General features: G+C 38.4%; 4 pseudogenes; all 4 read left to right on the forward strand.

Annotated features, from left to right (window-relative positions):
- Positions 1-9,544: 9,544 nt before the first annotated feature.
- LOC149703759 (5S ribosomal RNA) lies at positions 9,545-9,663 on the forward strand (annotated as a pseudogene).
- Positions 9,664-9,801: 138 nt separating this feature from the next.
- On the forward strand, positions 9,802-9,920 carry LOC149703760 (5S ribosomal RNA; annotated as a pseudogene).
- A 142-nt stretch (positions 9,921-10,062) lies between these two features.
- Positions 10,063-10,181, forward strand: LOC149703761 (5S ribosomal RNA; annotated as a pseudogene).
- A 4,141-nt stretch (positions 10,182-14,322) lies between these two features.
- On the forward strand, positions 14,323-14,441 carry LOC149703762 (5S ribosomal RNA; annotated as a pseudogene).
- The last annotated feature ends 10,145 nt before the right edge of the window (positions 14,442-24,586 follow it).

Genomic DNA, 24,586 nt, shown 5'->3' on the forward strand with positions numbered 1-24,586 from the left:
GAGCTGTTAATACTCATAATAGGTCGCGAAGAGTTTTGAAGCTTAACTTCGGAGGCCATTTTCTCAATTTCCCGTGTTACTTCTCTTAACATCCACCAGGTAGAGACCTTAATCTTACTCCGTTGATAGAGGGGAGGAATTTTAACCCACCCAGCCGTTCCTCTTCCTCTCTCTCGTAAATAAAATGCCCCCACAGTGAGCCCTATGGCTCGTTCATAACTTCCCCTAATCCACCTCTGGTAGTGCGTTAGGCTTAGGATAGGTTGGGTTTGGTTTGGTTTTTACCCGAGGTTTAAATAGCCCATTTATCAACACTTTCAACCTCTTTTTTAGTCATTTATCAACACTTTCAACCCCTTTTTAGTCATTTATCAACACTTTCACCCACTTTTTAGTCATTTATCAACACTTTCAACCTCTTTTTAGTCATTTATCAACATTTTCAACCTCTTTTTAGTCATTTATCAACATTTTCAACCACTTTTAGTCATATATCAACACTTTCAACCTCTTTTTAGTCATTTATCAACACTTTTAGCTCTTTTTTAGTCATTTATCAACACTTTCAACCACTTTTTTAGTCATTTATCAACACTTTCAACCTCTTTTTAGTCATTTATCAACACTTTCAGCCCTTTTTTAGTCATTTATCAACACTTTCAACCTCTTTTTAGTCATTTATCAACACTTTTAACCACACTCTAAGAAATTGGGGTGTGCTTTAACACCTTTAAAAGTAGTTTATATGGGTCCAAATTTGACACCGTTACAGGTGTTCATTTACACCCCTGAAAGGGTTTAATAACACTTATTTGAGCAATTGGTGGCAAAGATAAGTATAAAATTGTGCAACAGAGGTGTAGTTTAACACCTTTTTAACTCTTATATCGCACCGAAAGTGAATTTTTACTCTCATATTAGTGTTATGCAACTCCTTAAAGGGTGGGGCATAGCACCTTTCAGAGTGTCGCTTCACACCTTCAAGAGTGTCGCGTAACACCTTTAAGAGTGTCGCGTAACACCTTTAAGAGTGGGAGATTTTTTGGTAGGATAGTAGTAGAAATTCTAGTACTTTTCCTAGACTTAAGAGCAAAACCGATGACGTAAAAACACAATAGTAGCTACATTTTGACCACTCATGAGGCATAATTCAAATATCGCGTATGGTTTTCCTGTTTAATCAAATTTTGATTATCCGCCATTCCGCAGTATTATTAGCAATTAATGCTATATTCTTAGCAGGGTTCCATCTTGAGAAAACTTCATCACCTATAGGGGGGAAAGTTCTCACATGCAGAACTATACCTCTTTAAGCGAGGGTTGTTGCATATAAAGTCTTTTATACGGGTTTATAAACTTCTGAAAAAGGCAGAAAGTTATCAATTCGTACAAATGCATAGGGTATTAAATTAGTTTTGGAAGCTATAATATTCAAACAGTAGATATAGACGTTCTTGTTAAATTTAATAATATCTTTTCACTAAGAGTTTTTCGAGCACCAGAAACGCCTTTAATCTAATTTGAACTACAGATTTTACAAACAAAAATCCATTTAGTACTCTAATTTTTCTCAAAATAATGATAAAACATGTCACAAAAGCAAGTTCCCCACTTTGGCTTCTCAAGCTGGCCCTACTTTGAGGCCAGTACCTAACCTAGTCTCGTTTTTTAAGAGTATCGCTTAACACCTGTAAGAGTGTCGCCTAACACGTTTAGCATAGTTTTATCAGGAGCAGATGACAAAGGAGTCTCGGACGCTAGCTTCCACAATATAGAGGGCAATGGCACCCTATAGCGGTATCGTTTGCCATAGAGGCGCTATCAGACATTATAGCAGACGATGCTTTTGGTGGATTATATCTGGCACCACAGTCTGCTGGGAATGTTTTTGTAATAACGGAGTAACGGTGGCTACTGAGGTTCGTCTTATCCGATCGCGACATAAATATACACAATATCATTACTTTATTCAAACAGCTGTAACCGTTGGTATTAAGATAAAAGATAAGACTACATTTTGTGACTTTAAACCTACTAAATAGTCAAATTAAGTCCAAACTAGCAGAGAAACCCAGGTAAGGCTTAATTAACAATTTGTGCCCACTGGAATGATTGGGGTCGGGTTTTCAAAAGATAAAAGCAAGGTTTTAAAAGATGCCGAAACACAACGTTATATATGTGTTTTAGGGCCAAAATATTCCGTATTTCTTTTGAATTAATTGACTGCTACAAGAGGTTGGAAACGAAATCACTGTCTCTTACTTTTTGGGCTTTAAAAGATCGTGAGTGATTTCTTTTCCCAACCTCTTGTAGCTATCATTTAATTCAAGAAGAAATTTAGAAATAAATAACTGAAACACATTTTAGTTTTATAATAATGTACATACGTTACTCGCTGGGCTTTTCATTATCAATTTTAGTCTAAAAAAAAGATTAAAAAGCCGTTGAAATCCATTTTTTAACTCTAATACTCGTTAAGCCTAGGCTACTTATAAGCAGACGATACGTAATTTTAAAGAGAGGCTCCAGACGCGATTTCCCAGATCTCCTTTCGAGACTTTGCAGCCACGCTATTGGTTGGAAAATAAAGCTCAAATTTCCTACGAGAGGTGGCACTGGCGTAATGATTTTCGTTAATAACCGTGACGTTCGCGGATCCCATTGCCCTCTACGTTATGGAAGCTAGCGTCCGAGACTCCTTTGTCATCTGCTCCTGGTTTTATGAAGGTACAACACCGCCAGATTACCAATTTCTTTGTTAATTTTATTTAAAGGATAAAACAGTTTTCTTTCATGAATATCATCTTTAAAAAAGGTTTAACAATTACGTTTTTCAATAATTTTTTTACTGTTTGTATTGACTTTAATATTAAAACATTAATGAAAAATAAATGAAAGACCTTATTTAAGAAACCCGCAGTATTATAATTTTTCATGTTTAATTTCGAACGGTGTTTTAATAGTGTAATTTTACACCGAATTTACACTTTAAATTGGCCCCTAAAAACTCAAGGTAATAAAACTCTCTTTTGGGTGTTTTTACGGTGTTTACACCGTTTTAACACGTTTTTAACACTTCCATTTCTTAGAGTGCATTTTTCAGTAATTTAACGTCATTTTCCATCATGTTTAGTCACTTAACGATCTTTTCATTAATGTTGTAGTCATGTAACGGCACTTTTAACCACTTCTTAGTCATTTATAAACACATCCAACTATTTTTTTCTCAACCCTTTCAACATATTTTTATTCATTTAGCAACACTTTCAAGCACGATTTAGTCATTTTACAACACTTTCAAGCACGTTTTGGTCATTTAACAACACTTTCAACCACTTTTTTGTCAGTTAATGAAATTTTTAACCCCTATTTAGTAGTTTAATGACATTTCAACCACTTTTTTGTCATTTAACGACATTTTCATCAGAGATCCGAAGCTTAAATGCCGCTTATAACAGATTTTACCAAGTTTTTATTATTCATATGTTTCGATTCGGAGTCGAGAAAGGCACACTTAAATTTTGCTTAATTTAGTTAAACCGGTCTATTTAAAAAATATACAAGTCAATTGGCTACATCCAAAGTCCGACTAGAGTCCTAAACATTTCGGACAGACAGCAGGAAGAGACCGATCGCGTTACATTTCCGCTTCTGCGCAAGATTTGGAAATATCAACTTAGGGATTAAGTGATGAGATTTAAATAGAGTATTCACAAAGCGGTAGGCTTAGAATAGGTGAGTTTGGTTTGGTCTGGTTTTGTACCCAAGATTTAAATTACCCCCGCAAAGGCTTAATAATTTCAAATTTCGTGTCAAAGTTTTGAAGAAAGTTTTTTGAATTTCCAGTTTTTCTAGAATATTTAAATAAATATAATTCATATTAATTATTTTCTTAGACAATTATTTATGTTAGCGTTCGTTGCACCCTGTTAAGACAATACAATTATTATAAATTGTATACATTAATTAATATTAAGGTTTGAATTCGAGCGTGTGCCGTCTGTCACCATTCCCAAAATATCGTAGTATATAAGACGTTCACTTTCTAATATATTATAACTGTAGTATATCCACCTAATCTTTGATTGCTTGCCTTATCAGCAAATGATTGAAGCCCGGGATTTTCACTATCACAATGAGCTTTGGTCTGGATTGAAGTCGATAAGACTTAACATTTTCAAATGCCAGAAATTTCCTATAAGAAACAAAATGGCGTTGAAAAAAAAATATGACGTGGGGAAAAAAATGGGGCCGAGAAGAAACGATGACGTCAGAGAAAAACAAAATGACACCCAGAAAAAATACCACCGAGAAAAAAAAGGCGACGAAACCGTCGATTCCAACGATACCATTAATTACCACTGAATTTGAATCCGCATTTTCTACCTACTGACGTATCACATTTCCTTTAATAGGGGTTTGTTGCCCTCACACGAATTATCTGGACTAATATTTGGCAATATCACAGTGTTAAATTTAGAAATATTTTGACTTATTCACAGCGTTGAGACTAGACCATCATCACATTTTAACTTGTTATGACATGAAGTGTTCTTGAAATTTTTGTTACTTGGTTCTAGTGGATCAGAATCTCTGACTTTGGATTTTTGACCCTTACACGAGTTAATCTAGGCTTTTTGTTACTCAACAAATTTGGAGGATTTGGTAGGGTTAAGTCTCGTACAATCTTGCTTCTTACTGGGGAGTTCCCTATCCTTTGTTGCTCTCTTTATCTTTTTTGCTGGTGGTTTTTGTTTAGGAAGTAGTTTTTTTGGTTTTTGATTAGATTCAGCTTTTGAGGTTTGAAGCCGGAATAATTCGGTTCTAAGCATGGTGCCTCCTTTTCCTAACTTCTTTTCATCGTTGTTCTTAATCTGAGAATAGACCAGATCTCCGAAACGTGCATTCATCATCTTTTTTATGAGATTTTTCCCAAACTCCTCAACTAATGGCTCGTTTGGAATGAGTATTTTAAGCTCTTTGAAAACAAGTTCTTGTAGTTCTAAATTTTCAATGACTTTGGTGTAAATTGCCTGAAATTGGAAACCATTTGTCAGCGGTTGTTAGTCACTAAGGAATGAACACTAACTGTAAACTCTTTATGTTTGAGAAAATTGAGATAATGTTTTATAAGACAATCAAAATAAAATAGGAACGTTCGGAATCGTGGTTTCAAAAAGTATAAAAATCCCTCGTCCCGAGATTTGAGATCATCAGCCAAATTTTCTGCCTTTTCTTCCGGTTTCAAGTAGACTTTTTTGAAGAATATCAGCATGACTAGTGCCTTGGCTTTTTTTTTTACTTAAATTCTTTTCGAATTTCCTTTGTAACAAACAAAGTCCACCACCGCCAAGGGAGATTAGTCGGCTGAACAAATTTTTAAATTCTTGAAATAACTGAAAAATCCTTGGATTATTAAAAATGTTGCATTTTCACTGTGTGAAAGTTTTTCCGAAGCTAGCCTGTTGAATAAAAGTTTCAAACACCTGGACTTCTGATGCATCAAATGTGAAAGGTGACACATTATCGGCTTTATTGCAATTGTAACCGTCCACACCAAGCTTCTCCTTCCCGGGGAAAAACCGCGTCGTCTGCTTTGTTCATTTTTCATTTTTTTTTTCATTTATTCTTGTATAATGTTAAATTGTCCCGAAGTGGCGCCTTAAGCGCCACTGCTTTCAACCTTGTTAAAAAACATTTCGCGGGGATAAAAACCCCCGCCTACAATCTGTAAAAGGGCAGTCAGTCTCAGCAGTCAGTTTTTGTAACCACGCTCAAGTTTAAACGTGTTTTTGTTTTTGTTTAAATAAAAGTATTATTCCGATTACCACGGCGTTTTCTTCACAATGGATCATTTGGTAAATATAGTTAGTCATGGACAATAAGTCCTTTAAACGGGTAACCTGGGAACTTCTTAAATTGCTAGTTTTATTTAATTATCTTTGTGAGCCGTGAAATTAGGCCCCCTTTCCTACATTTTAATTTTACGGTTACAATAAAGTGGCGAGCATGCCAGGATCCGTTAAGACTAACATTACCAGTTGTGCTTAAACGCGCGCTTGTGACAATTTCTTGTATCTTGTGCTTGAACTAATTAACTGTCGCGTCATGGATCCCGCCAATCCGCATGCTTTAATCGCCGCGATTAACGCGCAGTTACCGGGATCGTATACTCCCTCGAGGAGGAACACTCCTCCTCCAAGCCTTGGTACTAGTCCTACGCATGGACAAGGACAAGCGGCTGGAGGAATCCCACCTCCGCCGCCGCTACCGCAAGGTGCAACGTCCAATGTTTTGATGCAAACTATTCAAACTCTTGCAACTACGCTAGCAAACATAGGAACTAGACCAGCCATCAAAAATGGGCCTAAACCCCCCCCCCTGACTTAATATTTAGTGGTGTTGAAGGTGAAAGCGCGCCGGAATTCCTTCGGACTTTAACGGAATTCGCTGCATATAACAGCATGACAGACATTGACATTGTCGCGCTTATCCCCCAAATATTAAGGGGCCGTGCATTAATCTGGTTTAGAGACTTGAATAGGCCTAATCAAACGATTACGTGGCGTACAGTGAAAGGCGCGTTTAGAGACTATTTCTTTTCTGTGCGAGCGGAGGAATCCCTCCGCCTAGAAATAGCTCAGTTTAAACAACCCGCCGATGTATCTTTTGACGCGTACATCGCGAGTATTACCGCGATGAATCAGAACCTACGCGTTCCGTACACTGACTCTGATCTTGTTGGCATTTGCAAGAGAAATAAACTCCCCGAGATACGCATCCATGTCTTTAACGACAACATAAGGACAATGCGCAGTTTTATAGAAAAGGGCCGCGTAACTGAAGAAATTTTACGAGCGACCCCTTCTAGCTCATTGTATCCTAGCCCTATTGTAAGGGCAAAGTCTACCTCGCGTGAATCCAGTGGGAGAAGAAATTCGTACTAACTTAGTTTATCACGAGATACATACTACCACCGATGTTCCCGTTAGTCAACGCGCGTATCGTGTTAGCGACGAGAAAAAACGGATAATTGAGGATCATCTTCACGAAATGATCCGCGACAGTATCGTGAAGCCCTCCGTAAGTCCTTACGCGTCGCCTGTGGTACTTCTCCACCAGAAATGCGGAAAGATACGTTTCTGCGTCGACTATCGCGCTTTAAATAAAGTGACCGTGAAAGATCCGTACCCGCTACCGAGAATAGAGGAACTGTTAGGGAAAATGGGTGCCCCGAAGTTCATAACAGCACTGGACTTAAAGAGCGGCTATTGGCAGATAGATCTCCATCCGCAGGCAAAAGCAAAGACTGCTTTTTTCACGCATGCGGGGAAGTACGAGTTCGAAGTACTTCCGTTCGGTCTATGCAATGCGCCGTCGTCGTTTCAACGACTCATCGACGAAGTCTTCAGGGATGGACATCATTTTTCCATCTGCGTCTATCTGGATGACATCGTCATTCCATCCAGTACTTGGGCTGACCATTTACAAGCCTTGGAATATGTCTTTCACCGACTGTCTGAAGCGGGACTTACGCTTCAGACCTAGAAATGTCGCTTTGCGCAAAGCGAAGCGACCGTGTTAGGGCATATCGTAAATGAACGAGGGATTCACATTGATCCCTCCAAGACTAGGGCTATAGTAGACTTTCCAATCCCGAAAAACGTGAAAGCAATCCAAAGATTTCTGGGCATGGCGGGATGGCACTCACGATTCATCCCGCAGTATTCCAAAATCGTTGCCCTGTTAAACCACCTCAAGAAGAAGGACGTTCCGTTCCAGTGGAAGAAAGAACAGCAGGAAGCGTTCCAGGCCATCAAGGATGCGATCTGTATGGCGCCTCCTTTAGCGGCTTACAACCCTAAGTTGCCGTGTATCCTGACAACGGATGCTAGCGACGCCGGACTTGGAGCTTTCCTGTCGCAAATTCAAGATGGCCTATGCCAGTAAACAACTGACCGACGTCCAGAGAAGATATACCACCACGGAAAAGGAATGTCTTGAACTCTATTGGGGAGTTAGAAAGTTCCGGCCATACTTAGAAAACATTCCGTTCACTGTGATCACCGATCACAAAGCACTCCAATGGTTGTTCACCTTGAAAGAACCAAATTCTCGACTTGTTCGTTGGGCAATGTACCTGCAGACGTATGACTTCAAGATCATACACAAAAAGGGAGTTGAGAACAAGGTTGCGGACGCATTATCAAGAGCGCCTGTCTCGCTATTAGCCATGTCTTTGGAAGACACGACTTCACCGTCCTCGTCAGAAGACTCCAGTCCAGCGGAATCCTCTTCAATGACGTCGACTTCGTCCTCAACCGGTAGCGGATTAGCTCCTCCCGCCAGTCACGCATTGTATCACTCTTTCACGCTGGAAGAAGTGCGAAAAGCCCAACAAGATGAACAAGCCACCAATGACATCATAGTCCAGTTATCAGGAGATAATCCTCAAAGACATCGGTACTACGAACTAAAGAACGATGTCTTGTATCGAAAGGCCTATGGTAGACAACTAGCAAAAATCTATTTGCCACAGCGGTTCCGGCGGGACGCCATCCGCTTATTCCATGACCACCCTCTATCTGGACATCGAGGTCGAGATCGTACCTTCGACAAAGTACGAGCCAGATACTGGTGGCCATCGTTCCGGCAGGACGTTACCCAGTACGTCCGCGGATGTCCTTTGTGTCAGTTGCACAAGGCCCGCAATAGAAAACGTCCAGGTCTTAAGCAGCCTACGGCCATTACTGAGCCATTTTATTTGCTGGGAGTGGACATAATGGGACCTCTACCAAGAAGCCGACACCACCACAAATACCTCCTGGTTTTCACGGACTATGCTACTAAATTTGTCGAGCTATACCCGATGAAGAACATCACAGCCAGAACGTGTGCGAAGAAACTCGTCTCCGTGATAGTTAGCTACGAATGCCCGAAAGCCATCGTAAGCGACAACGGGACACAATTCGTTTCTCAACTTTGGAAGGACATTCTCAAGATGTTCAAAGTCAAACCACGATACATCACTCCGTATCATCCACAGAGTAACATCGTGGAACTCACAAACAGAGTTCTGGGCGAAATTATTTCGATGTTTGGAGGGAGACCTTTTAGGAACACTGCGTGCCGTTGGCTTTTTCATTTTTGTTTTCTCTTTTAAATTCTACCAGATATGAAAAAAAAAACATATTTTCTTTTTGTTATTGTTTTTTAAACATGCAGGAAGTAAAATTTGTCTAAATAATTTTAATTTCAAATTCGAATTATAAACTAGTGCTCTCGGCAACGGACATATCACGCTGAAAACACCGGTTCCAGTCCGATCATTGATGTTAACCAGCTTCGAGCGCAGGCAGAATTTGGAGGGAGACCATTTAGGAGCACTGCGTGCCGTTGGCTTCTTCACTTTTGTTATCTCTTTTAAATTCCACCAGATATGAAAAAACAAACATATTTTTTTGTTATTGTTTAAAAACATGCAGGAAGTTTAATTTGTCTAATTAACTTTAATTTCAAATTTGAATTATAAACTAGTGCTCTCGGCAACGGCCATATCACGCTGAAAACACCGGTTCCAGTCCGATCATTGAGGTTAACCAGCTTCGAGCGCAGGCAGTACTTGGGAGGGAGACCATTTAGTAACAATGCGTGCCGTTGGCTTTTTCACTTCTGTTTTCTCTTTTAAATTCCACCAGATATGAAAAAAAACATATTTTATTTTTGTTATTTATTTAAATAGATGCAGGAAGTTTAATTTGTCTAATTAAATTTAAATTCGAATTATTAACTAGTGCTCTCGGCAACGGCCATATCACGCTGAAAACACCGGTTCTCGTCCGATCATTGAAGTTAAGCAGCTTCAAGCGCAGGCAGTACTTGGGACGGAGACCATTTAGGAACACTGCGTGCCGCTGACTTTTTCACTTTTGTTTTATCTTTTAAATTCCACCAGATATGAAAAAACAAACATATTTTTTTGTTATTGTTTAAAAACATGCAGGAAGTTTAATTTGTCTAATTAACTTTAATTTCAAATTTGAATTATAAACTAGTGCTCTCGGCAACGGCCATATCACGCTGAAAACACCGGTTCCAGTCCGATCATTGAAGTTAACCAGCTTCGAGCGCAGGCAGAACTTTGGAGGGAGACCATTTAGGAGCACTGCGTGCCGTTGGCTTCTTCACTTTTATTATCTCTTTTAAATTCCACCAGATATGAAAAAAGCAAACCTATTTTATTTTTGTTATTGTTTAAAAAGATGCAGCAAGTTTAATTTGTCTAGTTAATTTTAAATTCGAATTATTAACTAGTGCTCTCGGCAACGGCCAAATCACGCTGATAACACCGATTCTCGTCCAGTCATTGAAGATAAGCAGCTTCGGGCGCATGCAGTACTTGGTAGGGAGACCATTTAGGAACACTGCGTGCCGTTGGCTTTTTCACTTTTTTTTCTCTTTTAAAGTCCACCAGATATGAAAAAAGCAAACATTTTTTTGTTATTGTTTTAGAAAGATGCAGGAAGTTTAATTTGTCTAATTAATATTAAATTCGAATTATTTACTAGTGCTCTCGGCGACGGCCATATCACGCTGAAAACAACGGTTCTCGTCCGATCATTGAAGTTAAGCAGCTTCGAGAACAGGCAGCACTTGGGAGGGAGACCATTTAGGAACAATGTGTGCCGTTGGCGAGTGGTAGAGAGTGATGAGATTTCAATCAAGGTTTTAACATTTAAATCTAGGTTATTGTTGAAAAAGTCATGAAGGAGGCATAGATCATTAATACGATGGCGAATTACAACATTGTCTATTTTGAGGTTGTGTAACCGCTGAGGTGCCCGACTGTTTTCCATTCCTTGTGTAAGCTTAGAAAACTGATTTTGAGCTTTTTACCTCTCCGAGTGACGTATGTCACGGAGAAGTTCTGTAACGATCGTGTGTGTCTGTGTGTGTGTCTGTTGTTACACGCACGTGACCGCGTTCGCTGTTTCCAAATCGGAGCAAACGTGTTCGCCATTTCCGAACTGCTTTCACAGTCACGGAAATGGCTCCTCTGCTTGAGCTCTCACACCACCATCTTCTGGTCTTTGTGCATCCCACACGGACACCAGTCTGTACTTACTGGCTTCTAATCACCACCATCTTCTGGTCTTTGTCCATCCCACTTGGACACCAGTCTGTACATACTGGCTTCTAAACACCACCATCTACTGGTCTTCCGTCTATTCCACATAGACACCAATGGCTTCTAACTCCATCGTCATCGTTTGGTTTAAGACAATCGCGGCGATCAGCTAGGGTTACGAGAAACGTCTAGCCTCCCTAGAGTGGGTTGTCCACCAAAGGTTTTCGCAATTGCGGCTGTTCTTGCTTTTTACTGTAGTTCGACACCATTATATACTACCTATTTCAGTAAGGCGAAGCAACCGGCGTATGCTTCATTTCAAACGCCAATATTAGTCAAGTCTCTCAAGAATGTTTAATTGTTATTAATCAAAACGATGTAACGCTCAATAAGGCGAACAACTAACGAAGAAAATATTTAATATTAATTATATTTATTTTAATATTTAAGATAATCTTGTTTCTCAACTCAAAATTAATACGGAAAGAGTTAAAAAGCAGTCTATGTTTTTGTCTGTGTGTGTCCGTCCATTGTTACACTAGTGCGTCGCGTTAGAAGTTAGCCTTGTGTTGATGTGTTAAGAAATCATACAGAACCTTAATTTCCCTTTTTCCATAATATAAAGTGAATATGTGGAAGTATTTTTCGTAATAACGATGCCTTTAGTAGTTTTGTAGCTTGAAAGCTCTGTTTCATTTTGATATTCAAAGGACTTTTTTAATATTACTATTTGAAATGGCTGTTTATATATTACTTAAGCTATACTACATCTGTATATAGAATAATCCATGCTTCTATTATTACAAGATGAACGCTAAGGCTTACACTCTGTCGGTTAAATCAAGTATTAACCGTAATAGGCCAAGTAAACAAAAGAGTGTATAATTGAGGCCTAAGGTGTAGTAAACTATGGGTTTTGATTTTCGTGTCTGTATTGAAGAGACATTAACGGTTCAGAGTGAGCCGAAAGTTAAATACACGTTTAAACAATCAGGGTTAGATATTATAATAGAAGAAAAGATCATGGTGGCAATTAGACCAGAAAAAAATGTTAAACGGGTAGTAGCTACGGAGTGTTCAAACTTTTTATGGTGCGCAAGACTTTCAGTGCGTCTAATCACAGATCAGCTTTGGTGTTATTTAACCTTAACAAGCCTGTTGGCAAACTAAAAACATAGTTGAGGTGAGACAAGACGATAGTGTTTACACTGCAAACCAGTTGTGAATGTAGCTATGAGTATATCAGGTAAACAGCTGAAGCGAAGACAATTGGGCCTTTACAAACACATAAAGGTTATATCTCTCCGAAATTTATACACTACATTTCCTGTTCTTTTCTCCATTGACTGATTTCCATGTGTCCAAGATTTATCCTGATTTGATGTAAAATGTCGTCTGCTTTACTGTATATTCGCAATGCTTGGAATACTGCTTCAATAATATGTAAATTTTTACTTCAAAAAAAGAGAAATAATTCCATATCTAGGTAATTAAGTTTGTAGTAGTAGACCTCTTGAATCGGAGAGGTAATATTTTGGTTTTCCCAACTTGTTGAATCATCGTTTGAGTACCGTTAGATGTGGGGCCCCTATGGCAGAGGCATAATCCAAGTAAGGTAGAATGAGAGCATTAAGTTGTGCGGAATAGAATCGAATGCTATGGCAAGGTCTAGATAAAGAACATCATTGAAGTTAAGCAGCTTCGAGCGCAGGCAGTACTTGGGAGGGAGACCACTTAGGAACACTGAGTGCCGTTGGCTTTTTCACTTTTTTTATCTCTTTTAAATTCCACCAGATATGAAAAAAGCAAACGTATTTTCTTTTTGTTATTGTTTAAAAAGATGCAGCAAGTTTAATATGTCTAATTAATTTTAAATTCGAATAATTAACTAGTGCTCTCGGCAACGGCCAAATCACGCTTATAACACCGATTCTCGTCCAGTCATTGAAGATAAGCAGCTTCGGGCGCAGGCAGTACTTGGTAGGGAGACCATTTAGGAATGCGTGCCGTTGGCTTTTTCACTTTTGTTATCTCTTTTAAATTCCACCAGATATGAAAAAAGCAAACATTTTTTTGTTATTGTTTTAGAAAGATGCAGGAAGTTTAATTTGTCTAATTAATATTAAATTCGAATTATTTATTAGTGATCTCGGCGACAACCATATCACGCTGAAAACAACGGTTCTCGTCCGATCATTGAAATTAAGCAGCTTCGAGAACAGGCAGCACTTCGGAGGGAGACCATTTAGGAACAATGCGTGCCGTTGGCTTTTTCACTTTTGTTATCTCTTTTTAATTCCACCAGATATGAAAAAAGCAAACATATTTTATTGTTGTTATTGTTTAAAAAGATGCAGGAAGTTTAATTTGTCTAATTAATTTTAAATTCGAATTATTAACTAGTGCTCTCGGCAACGGCCATATCACGCGGAAAACACCGGTTCTCGTCCGACCATTGACGCTAAGCAGCTTGGAGCGCAGGCAGAACTTGGGAGGGAGGCCATTTAGGAACACTGAATGCCGTTGGCTTTTTCACTTTTGTTATCTCTTTTTAATTCCACCAGATATGAAAAAAGTAAACAAATTTTATTTTTGTTATTGATTTAAAAAGATGCAGAAAGTTTAATTTGTCCAATTAATTTCAAATTCGAATTATTAACTAGTGCTCTCGGCAACGGCCATATCACGCTGAAAACACCGGTTCTCGACCTATCATTAAAGTTAAGGAACTTCGAGCGAAGGCAGTACTTGGAGGGAGACCATTTAGGATTAATGCGTGCCGTTGGCTTTTTCACTTTTTCTTCTCTATTAAATTCCACCAGATATGAAAAAAACAAACATATTTTCTTTTCGTTATTGTTTTTAAAACATTAAGGAAGTTTAATTTGTCAAATTAATTTTAATTTCAAATTCGAATTATTAACTAGTACTCTCGGCAACGGCCATATCACGCTGAAAACACCGGTTCCAGTCCGATCATTGAAGTTAAGCAGCTTCGAGCGCAGGCAAAACTTGGGAGGGAGGCCATTTAGGAACACTGAGTACCGTTGGCTTTTTCACTTTTGTTATCTCTTTTTAATTCCACCGGATATGAAAAAAGTAAACAAATTTTATTTTTGTTATTGTTTTAAAAAGATGCAAAAAGTTTAATTTGTCCAATTAATTTCAAATTCGAATTATTAACTAGTGCTCTCGGCAACGGCCATATCACGCTGATAACACCGGTTCTCGTCCAATTATTGAAGTTAAGCAGCTTCGAGCGCAGGCAGTACTTGGGAGGGAGACCATTTAGGAACACTGAGTGCCGTTGGCTTTTTCACTTTTGTTATCTCTTTTAAATTCCAACAGATATGAAAAAAGCAAACATATTTTCTTTTTGTTATTGTTTAAAAACATGCAGGAAGTTTAATTTGTCTAATTAACTTTAATTTCAAATTCGAATTATAAACTAGTGCTCTCGGCAACGGCCATATCACGCTGAAAACACCGGTTCCAGTCCAATCATTGAAGTTAAGCAGCTTCGAGCGCAGGCAGAAATTGGGAGGGAGGACATTTAGGAACACTGAGTACCGTTGGCTTTTTCACTTTTGTTATCTCTTTTTAATTCCACCAGATATGAAAAAAAGCAAACATATTTTATTGTTGTTATTGTTTAAAAAGATGCAGGAAGTTTAATTTATCTAATTATTTTTAAATTCGAATTACTAACTAGTGCTCTCGGCAACGGCCATATCACGCGGAAAACACCGGTTCTCGTCCGACCATTGACGTTAAGCAGCTTCGAGCGCGGGCAGAACTTGGGAGGGAGGCCATTTTGGAACACTGAGTGCCGTTGGCTTTTTCAGTTTTGTTATCTCTTTCTAATTCCACCAGATATGAAAAAAGCAAACATTTTATTTTGTTATTGTTTTAAAAAGATGCAGGAAGTTTAATTTGTCTAATTAATTTTAAATTCGAATTACTAACTAGTGCTCTCGGCAACGGCCATATCACGTGGAAAACACCGGTTCTCGTCCGACCATTGACGTTAAACAGCTTCGAGCGCGGGCAGAACTAGGGAGGGAGGCCATTTAGGAACACTCAGTGCCGTTGGCTTTTTCACTTTTGTTATCTCTTTTTAATTCCACCAGATATTAAAAAGCAAACATATTTTATTGTTGTTATTGTTTAAAAAGATGCAGGAAGTTTAATTTCTCTAATTATTTTTCAATTCGAATTACTAACTAGTGCTCTCGGCAACGGCCATATCACGCGGAATACACCGGTTCTCGTCCGACCATTGACGTTAAGCAGCTTCGAGCGCGGGCAGAACTAGGGAGGGAGGCCATTTAGGAACACTGAGTGCCGTTGGCTTTTTCACATTTGTCATCTCTTTTTAATTCCACCAGATATGAAAAAAGTAAACATATTTTATTGTTGTTATTGTTTAAAAAGATGCAGGAAGTTTAATTTGTCTAATTATTTTTAAATTCGAATTACTAACTAGTGCTCTCGGCAAAGGCCATATCACGCGGAAAAAACCGGTTCTCGTCCGACCATTGAAGTTAAGCTGCTTGGAGCGCAGGCAGAACTTGGGAGGGAGGCCATTTAGGAACACTGAGTGCCGTTGGCTTTACACATTTGTCATCTCTTTTTAATTCCACCAGATATGAAAAAAGTAAACATATTTTATTTTTGTTATTGTTTTAAAAAGATGCAGGAAGTTTAATTTGTCTAATTAATTTTAAATTCGAATTCGAATTATAAACTAGTACTCTCGGCAACGGCCATATCACGCTGAAAACACCGGTTCCAGTCCAATCATTGAAGTTAAGCAGCTTCGAGCGCAGGCAGAACTTGGGAGGGAGGACATTTAGGAACACTGAGTACCGTTGGCTTTTTCACTTTTGTTATCTCTTTTTAATTCCACCAGATATGAAAAAAAGCAAACATATTTTATTGTTGTTATTGTTTAAAAAGATGCTGGAAGTTTAATTTGTCTAATTATTTTTAAATTCGAATTACTAACTAGTGCTCTCGGCAACGGCCATATCACGCGGAAAACACCAGTTCTCGTCCGACCATTAACGTTAAGCAGCTTCGAGCGCGGGCAGAACTTGGGAGGGAGGCCATTTTGGAACACTGAGTGCCGTTGGCTTTTTCACATTTGTTATCTCTTTTTAATTCCACCAGATATTAAAAAGCAAACATATTTTATTGTTGTTATTGTTTAAAAAGATGCAGGAAGTTTAATTTCTCTAATTATTTTTCAATTCGAATTACTAACTAGTGCTCTCGGCAACGGCCATATCACGCGGAATACACCGGTTCTCGTCCGACCATTGACGTTAAGCAGCTTCGAGCGCGGGCAGAACTAGGGAGGAAGGCCATTTAGGAACACTGAGTGCCGTTGGCTTTTTCACATTTGTCATCTCTTTTTAATTCCACCAGATATGAAAAAAGTAAACATATTTTATTTTTGTAATTGTTTTAAAAAGATGCAGGAAGTTTAATTTGTCTAATTAATTTTAAATTCGATTTCGAATTATAAACTATTACTCTCGGCAACGGCCATATCACGCTGAAAACACCGGTTCCAGTCCAATCATTGAAGTTAAGCAGCTTCGAGCGCAGGCAGAACTTGGGAGGGAGGACATTTAGGAACACTGAGTACCGTTGGCTTTTTCACTTTTGTTATCTCTTTTTAATTCCACCAGATATGAAAAAAAGCAAACATATTTTATTGTTGTTATTGTTTAAAAAGATGCTGGAAGTTTAATTTGTCTAATTATTTTTAAATTCGAATTACTAATTACTGCTCTCGGCAACGGCCATATCACGCGGAAAACACCAGTTCTCGTCCGACCATTGACGTTAAGCAGCTTCGAGCGCGGGCAGAACTTGGGAGGGAGGCCATTTTGGAACACTGAGTGCCGTTGGCTTTTTCACTTTTGTTATCTCTTTTTAATTCCACCAGATATTAAAAAGCAAACATATTTTATTGTTGTTATTGTTTAAAAAGATGCAGGAAGTTTAATTTCTCTAATTATTTTTCAATTCGAATTACTAACTAGTGCTCTCGGCAACGGCCATATCACGCGGAATACACCGGTTCTCGTCCGACCATTGACGTTAAGCAGCTTCGAGCGCGGGCAGAACTAGGGAGGGAGGCCATTTAGGAACACTGAGTGCCGTTGGCTTTTTCACATTTGTCATCTCTTTTTAATTCCACCAGATATGAAAAAAGTAAACATATTTTATTTTTGTTATTGTTTTAAAAAGATGCAGGAAGTTTAATTTGTCTAATTAATTTTAAATTCGAATTCGAATTATAAACTAGTACTCTCGGCAACGGCCATATCACGCTGAAAACACCGGTTCCAGTCCAATCATTGAAGTTAAGCAGCTTCGAGCGCAGGCAGAACTTGGGAGGGAGGACATTTAGGAACACTGAGTACCGTTGGCTTTTTCACTTTTGTTATCTCTTTTTAATTCCACCAGATATGAAAAAAAGCAAACATATTTTATTGTTGTTATTGTTTAAAAAGATGCAGGAAGTTTAATTAGTCTAATTATTTTTAAATTCGAATTACTAACTAGTGCTCTCGGCAACGGCCATATCACTCGGAAAACACCGGTTCTCGTCCGACCATTGACGTTAAGCAGCTTCGAGCGCGGGCAGAACTTGGGAGGGAGGCCATTTTGGAACACTCAGTGCCGTTGGCTTTTTCACTTTTGTTATCTCTTTTTAATTCCACCAGATATTAAAAAGCAAACATATTTTATTGTTGTTATTGTTTAAAAAGATGCAGGAAGTTTAATTTCTCTAATTATTTTTCAATTCGAATTACTAACTAGTGCTCTCGGCAACGGCCATATCACGCGGAATACACCGGTTCTCGTCCGACCATTGACGTTAAGCAGCTTCGAGCGCGGGCAGAACTAGGGAGGGAGGCCATTTAGGAACACTGAGTGCCGTTGGCTTTTTCACATTTGTCATCTCTTTTTAATTCCACCAGATATGAAAAAAGTAAACATATTTTATTGTTGTTATTGTTTAAAAAGATGCAGGAAGTTTAATTTGTCTAATTATTTTTAAATTCGAATTACTAACTAGTGCTCTCGGCAAAGGCCATATCACGCGGAAAAAACCGGTTCTCGTCCGACCATTGAAGTTAAGCTGCTTGGAGCGCAGGCAGAACTTGGGAGGGAGGCCATTTAGGAACACTGAGTGCCGTTGGCTTTTTCACATTTGCCATCTCTTTTTAATTCCACCAGATATGAAAAAAGTAAACATATTTTATTTTTGTTATTGTTTTAAAAAGATGCAGGAAGTTTAATTTGTCTAATTAATTTTAAATTCGAATTCGAATTATAAACTAGTACTCTCGGCAACGGCTATATCACGCTGAAAACACCGGTTCCAGTCCAATCATTGAAGTTAAGCAGCTTCGAGCGGAGGCAGAACTTGGGAGGGAGGACATTTAGGAACACTGAGTACCGTTGGCTTTTTCACTTTTGTTATCTCTTTTTAATTCCACCAGATATGAAAAAAAGCAAACATATTTTATTGTTGTTATTGTTTAAAAAGATGCAGGAAGTTTAATTAGTCTAATTATTTATAAATTCGAATTACTAACTAGTGCTCTCGGCAACGGCCATATCACGCGTAAAACACCGGTTCTCGTCCGACCATTGACGTTAAGCAGCTTCGAGCGCGGGCAGAACTTGGGAGGGAGGCCATTTTGGAACACTGAGTGCCGTTGGCTTTTTCACTTTTGTTATCTCTTTTTAATTCCACCAGGTATGAAGAAAACTAACATATTTTCTTTTTTTTATTGTTTTTAAAACATGCAGGAAGTTTAATTTGTCTAATTAATTTTAAATTCGAATTACTAACTAGTGTTCTCGGCAACGGCCATATCTCGCGGAAAACACCGGTTCTCGTCCGACCATTGACGTTAAGCAACTTCGAGCGCGGGCAGTACTTGGGAGGGAGACCATTTAGGAACAATGCGTGGCGTTGGCTTTTTCACTTTTGTTATCTCTTTTAAATTCCACCAGATATGAAGAAAACTAACATATATTCTTTTTTTTATTGTTTTTAAAACATGCAGGAAGTTTAATTTGTCTAATTAATTTTAAATTTGAATTACTAACTAGTGCTCTCGGCAACGGCCATATCACGCGGAAAACACCGGTTCTCGTCCTATCATTAAAGTTAAGTAACTTTGAGCGCGGGCAGTACTTGGGAGGTAGACCATTTAGGAACAATGCGTGGCGTTGGCTTTTTCACTTTTGTTATCTCTTTTAAATTCCACCAGATATGAAAAAAGTAAACATATTTTATTGTTGTTATTGTTTAAAAAGATGCAGGAAGTTTAATTTGTCTAATTATTTTTAAATTCGAATTACTAACTAGTGCTCTCGGCAACGGCCATATCACGCGGAAAAAACCGGTTCTCGTCCGACCATTGAAGTTAAGCTGCTTGGAGCGCAGGCAGAACTTGGGAGGGAGGCCATTTAGGAACAATGCGTGCCGTTGGCTTTTTCACTTTTGTTTTCTCTTTTAAATTCCACCAGGTATGAAGAAAACTAACATATTTTCTTTTTTTTATTGTTTTTAAAACATGCAGGAAGTTTAATTTGTCTAATTAATTTTAAATTCGAATTACTAACTAGTGTTCTCGGCAACGGCCATATCTCGCGGAAAACACCGGTTCTCGTCCGACCATTGACGTTAAGCAACTTCGAGCGCGGGCAAAACTTGGGAGGGAGGCCATTTAGGAACACTGAGTGCCGTTGGTTTTTTCACTTTTGTTATCTCTTTTTATTTCCACCAGATATGAAAAAAGCAAACATTTTATTTTCGTTATTGTTTTAAAAAGATTCAGGAAGTTTAATTTGTCTAATTAATTTTAAATTCGAATTATTAACTAGTGCTCTCGGCAACGGCCATATCACGCTGATAACACCGGTTCTCGACAATCATTGAAGTTAAGCAGCTTCGAGCGCGGGCAGAACTTGGGAGGGAGGCCATTTTGGAACACTGAGTGCCGTTGGCTTTTTCACTTTTGTTATCTCTTTTTAATTCCACCAGATATGAAAAAAGTAAACATATTTTATTTTTGTTATTGTTTTAAAAAGATGCAGGAAGTTTAATTTGTCTAATTAATTTTAAATTCGAATTCGAATTATAAACTAGTACTCTCGGCAACGGCCATATCACGCTGAAAACACCGGTTCCAGTCCAATCATTGAAGTTAAGCAGCTTCGAGCGCAGGCAGAACTTGGGAGGGAGGACATTTAGGAACACTGAGTACCGTTGGCTTTTTCACTTTTGTTATCTCTTTTTAATTCCACCAGATATGAAAAAAAGCAAACATATTTTATTGTTGTTATTGTTTAAAAAGATGCAGGAAGTTTAATTAGTCTAATTATTTTTAAATTCGAATTACTAACTAGTGCTCTCGGCAACGGCCATATCACTCGGAAAACACCGGTTCTCGTCCGACCATTGACGTTAAGCAGCTTCGAGCGCGGGCAGAACTTGGGAGGGAGGCCATTTTGGAACACTCAGTGCCGTTGGCTTTTTCACTTTTGTTATCTCTTTTTAATTCCACCAGATATTAAAAAGCAAACATATTTTATTGTTGTTATTGTTTAAAAAGATGCAGGAAGTTTAATTTCTCTAATTATTTTTCAATTCGAATTACTAACTAGTGCTCTCGGCAACGGCCATATCACGCGGAATACACCGGTTCTCGTCCGACCATTGACGTTAAGCAGCTTCGAGCGCGGGCAGAACTAGGGAGGGAGGCCATTTAGGAACACTGAGTGCCGTTGGCTTTTTCACATTTGTCATCTCTTTTTAATTCCACCAGATATGAAAAAAGTAAACATATTTTATTGTTGTTATTGTTTAAAAAGATGCAGGAAGTTTAATTTGTCTAATTATTTTTAAATTCGAATTACTAACTAGTGCTCTCGGCAAAGGCCATATCACGCGGAAAAAACCGGTTCTCGTCCGACCATTGAAGTTAAGCTGCTTGGAGCGCAGGCAGAACTTGGGAGGGAGGCCATTTAGGAACACTGAGTGCCGTTGGCTTTTTCACATTTGCCATCTCTTTTTAATTCCACCAGATATGAAAAAAGTAAACATATTTTATTTTTGTTATTGTTTTAAAAAGATGCAGGAAGTTTAATTTGTCTAATTAATTTTAAATTCGAATTCGAATTATAAACTAGTACTCTCGGCAACGGCCATATCACGCTGAAAACACCGGTTCCAGTCCAATCATTGAAGTTAAGCAGCTTCGAGCGCAGGCAGAACTTGGGAGGGAGGACATTTAGGAACATTGAGTACCGTTGGCTTTTTCACTTTTGTTATCTCTTTTTAATTCCACCAGATATGAAAAAAAGCAAACATATTTTATTGTTGTTATTGTTTAAAAAGATGCAGGAAGTTTAATTAGTCTAATTATTTTTAAATTCGAATTACTAACTAGTGCTCTCGGCAACGGCCATATCACTCGGAAAACACCGGTTCTCGTCCGACCATTGACGTTAAGCAGCTTCGAGCGCGGGCAGAACTTGGGAGGGAGGCCATTTTGGAACACTCAGTGCCGTTGGCTTTTTCACTTTTGTTATCTCTTTTTAATTCCACCAGATATTAAAAAGCAAACATATTTTATTGTTGTTATTGTTTAAAAAGATGCAGGAAGTTTAATTTCTCTAATTATTTTTCAATTCGAATTACTAACTAGTGCTCTCGGCAACGGCCATATCACGCGGAATACACCGGTTCTCGTCGGACCATTGACGTTAAGCAGCTTCGAGCGCGGGCAGAACTAGGGAGGGAGGCCATTTAGGAACACTGAGTGCCGTTGGCTTTTTCACATTTGTCATCTCTTTTTAATTCCACCAGATATGAAAAAAGTAAACATATTTTATTGTTGTTATTGTTTAAAAAGATGCAGGAAGTTTAATTTGTCTAATTATTTTTAAATTCGAATTATTAACTAGTGCTCTCGGCAAAGGCCATATCACGCGGAAAAAACCGGTTCTCGTCCGACCATTGAAGTTAAGCTGCTTGGAGCGCAGGCAGAACTTGGGAGGGAGGCCATTTAGGAACACTGAGTGCCGTTGGCTTTTTCACATTTGCCATCTCTTTTTAATTCCACCAGATATGAAAAAAGTAAACATATTTTATTTTTGTTATTGTTTTAAAAAGATGCAGGAAGTTTAATTTGTCTAATTAATTTTAAATTCGAATTCGAATTATAAACTAGTACTCTCGGCAACGGCCATATCACGCTGAAAACACCGGTTCCAGTCCAATCATTGAAGTTAAGCAGCTTCGAGCGCAGGCAGAACTTGGGAGGGAGGACATTTAGGAACATTGAGTACCGTTGGCTTTTTCACTTTTGTCATCTCTTTTTAATTCCACCAGATATGAAAAAAAGCAAACATATTTTATTGTTGTTATTGTTTAAAAAGATGCAGGAAGTTTAATTAGTCTAATTATTTTTAAATTCGAATTACTAACTAGTGCTCTCGGCAACGGCCATATCACTCGGAAAACACCGGTTCTCGTCCGACCATTGACGTTAAGCAGCTTCGAGCGCGGGCAGAACTTGGGAGGGAGGCCATTTTGGAACACTGAGTGCCGTTGGCTTTTTCACTTTTGATATCTCTTTTTAATTCCACCAGGTATGAAGAAAACTAACATATTTTCTTTTTTTTATTGTTTTTAAAACATGCAGGAAGTTTAATTTGTCTAATTAATTTTAAATTCGAATTACTAACTAGTGTTCTCGGCAACGGCCATATCTCGCGGAAAACACCGGTTCTCGTCCGACCATTGACGTTAAGCAACTTCGAGCGCGGGCAGTACTTGGGAGGGAGACCATTTAGGAACAATGCGTGGCGTTGGCTTTTTCACTTTTGTTATCTCTTTTAAATTCCACCAGATATGAAAAAAGTAAACATATTTTATTGTTGTTATTGTTTAAAAAGATGCAGGAAGTTTAATTTGTCTAATTATTTTTAAATTCGAATTACTAACTAGTGCTCTCGGCAACGGCCATATCACGCGGAAAAAACCGGTTCTCGTCCGACCATTGAAGTTAAGCTGCTTGGAGCGCAGGCAGAACTTGGGAGGGAGGCCATTTAGGAACAATGCGTGCCGTTGGCTTTTTCACTTTTGTTTTCTCTTTTAAATTCCACCAGGTATGAAGAAAACTAACATATTTTCTTTTTTTTATTGTTTTTAAAACATGCAGGAAGTTTAATTTGTCTAATTAATTTTAAATTCGAATTACTAACTAGTGTTCTCGGCAACGGCCATATCTCGCGGAAAACACCGGTTCTCGTCCGACCATTGACGTTAAGCAACTTCGAGCGCGGGCAGAACTTGGGAGGGAGGCCATTTAGGAACACTGAGTGCCGTTGGTTTTTTCACTTTTGTTATCTCTTTTTAATTCCACCAGATATGAAAAAAGCAAACATTTTATTTTCGTTATTGTTTTAAAAAGATTCAGGAAGTTTAATTTGTCTAATTAATTTTAAATTCGAATTATTAACTAGTGCTCTCGGCAACGGCCATATCACGCTGATAACACCGGTTCTCGACAATCATTGAAGTTAAGCAGCTTCGAGCGCAGGCAGAACTTGGGAGGGAGACCATTTAGGAACACTGGGTGCCGCTGGCTTTTTCACTTTTGTTATCTCTTTTAAATTTCAACAGATATGAAAGAAGCAAACATATTTTATTTTTGTTATTGTTTTAAAAAGATACAGGAAGTTCAATTTGTCTAATTAATTTTAAATTCGAATTACTAACTAGTGGTCTCGGCAACGGCCATATCACGCGGAAAACACCGGTTCTCGTCCGACCATTGACGCTAAGCAGCTTGGAGCGCAGGCAGAACTTGGGAGGGAGGCCATTTAGGAAAACTGAATGCCGTTGGCTTTTTCACTTTTGTTATCTCTTTTCAATTCCACCAGATATGAAAAAAGTAAACATATTTTATTGTTGTTATTGTTTAAAAAGATGCAGGAAGTTTAATTTGTCTAATTATTTTTAAATTCGAATTACTAACTAGTGCTCTCGGCAAAGGCCATATCACGCGGAAAAAACCGGTTCTCGTCCGACCATTGAAGTTAAGCTGCTTGGAGCGCAGGCAGAACTTGGGAGGGAGGCCATTTAGGAACACTGAGTGCCGTTGGCTTTTTCACATTTGCCATCTCTTTTTAATTCCACCAGATATGAAAAAAAGTAAACATATTTTATTTTTGTTATTGTTTTAAAAAGATGCAGGAAGTTTAATTTGTCTAATTAATTTTAAATTCGAATTCGAATTATAAACTAGTACTCTCGGCAACGGCCATATCACGCTGAAAACACCGGTTCCAGTCCAATCATTGAAGTTAAGCAGCTTCGAGCGCAGGCAGAACTTGGGAGGGAGGACATTTAGG

The sequence above is a fragment of the Phalangium opilio genome, unplaced genomic scaffold, assembly GCF_054372755.1.
Source record: "Phalangium opilio isolate 3A_F unplaced genomic scaffold, DU_Popi_V2 ptg000017l_1, whole genome shotgun sequence".
Classification (NCBI taxonomy): domain Eukaryota; kingdom Metazoa; phylum Arthropoda; class Arachnida; order Opiliones; family Phalangiidae; genus Phalangium; species Phalangium opilio.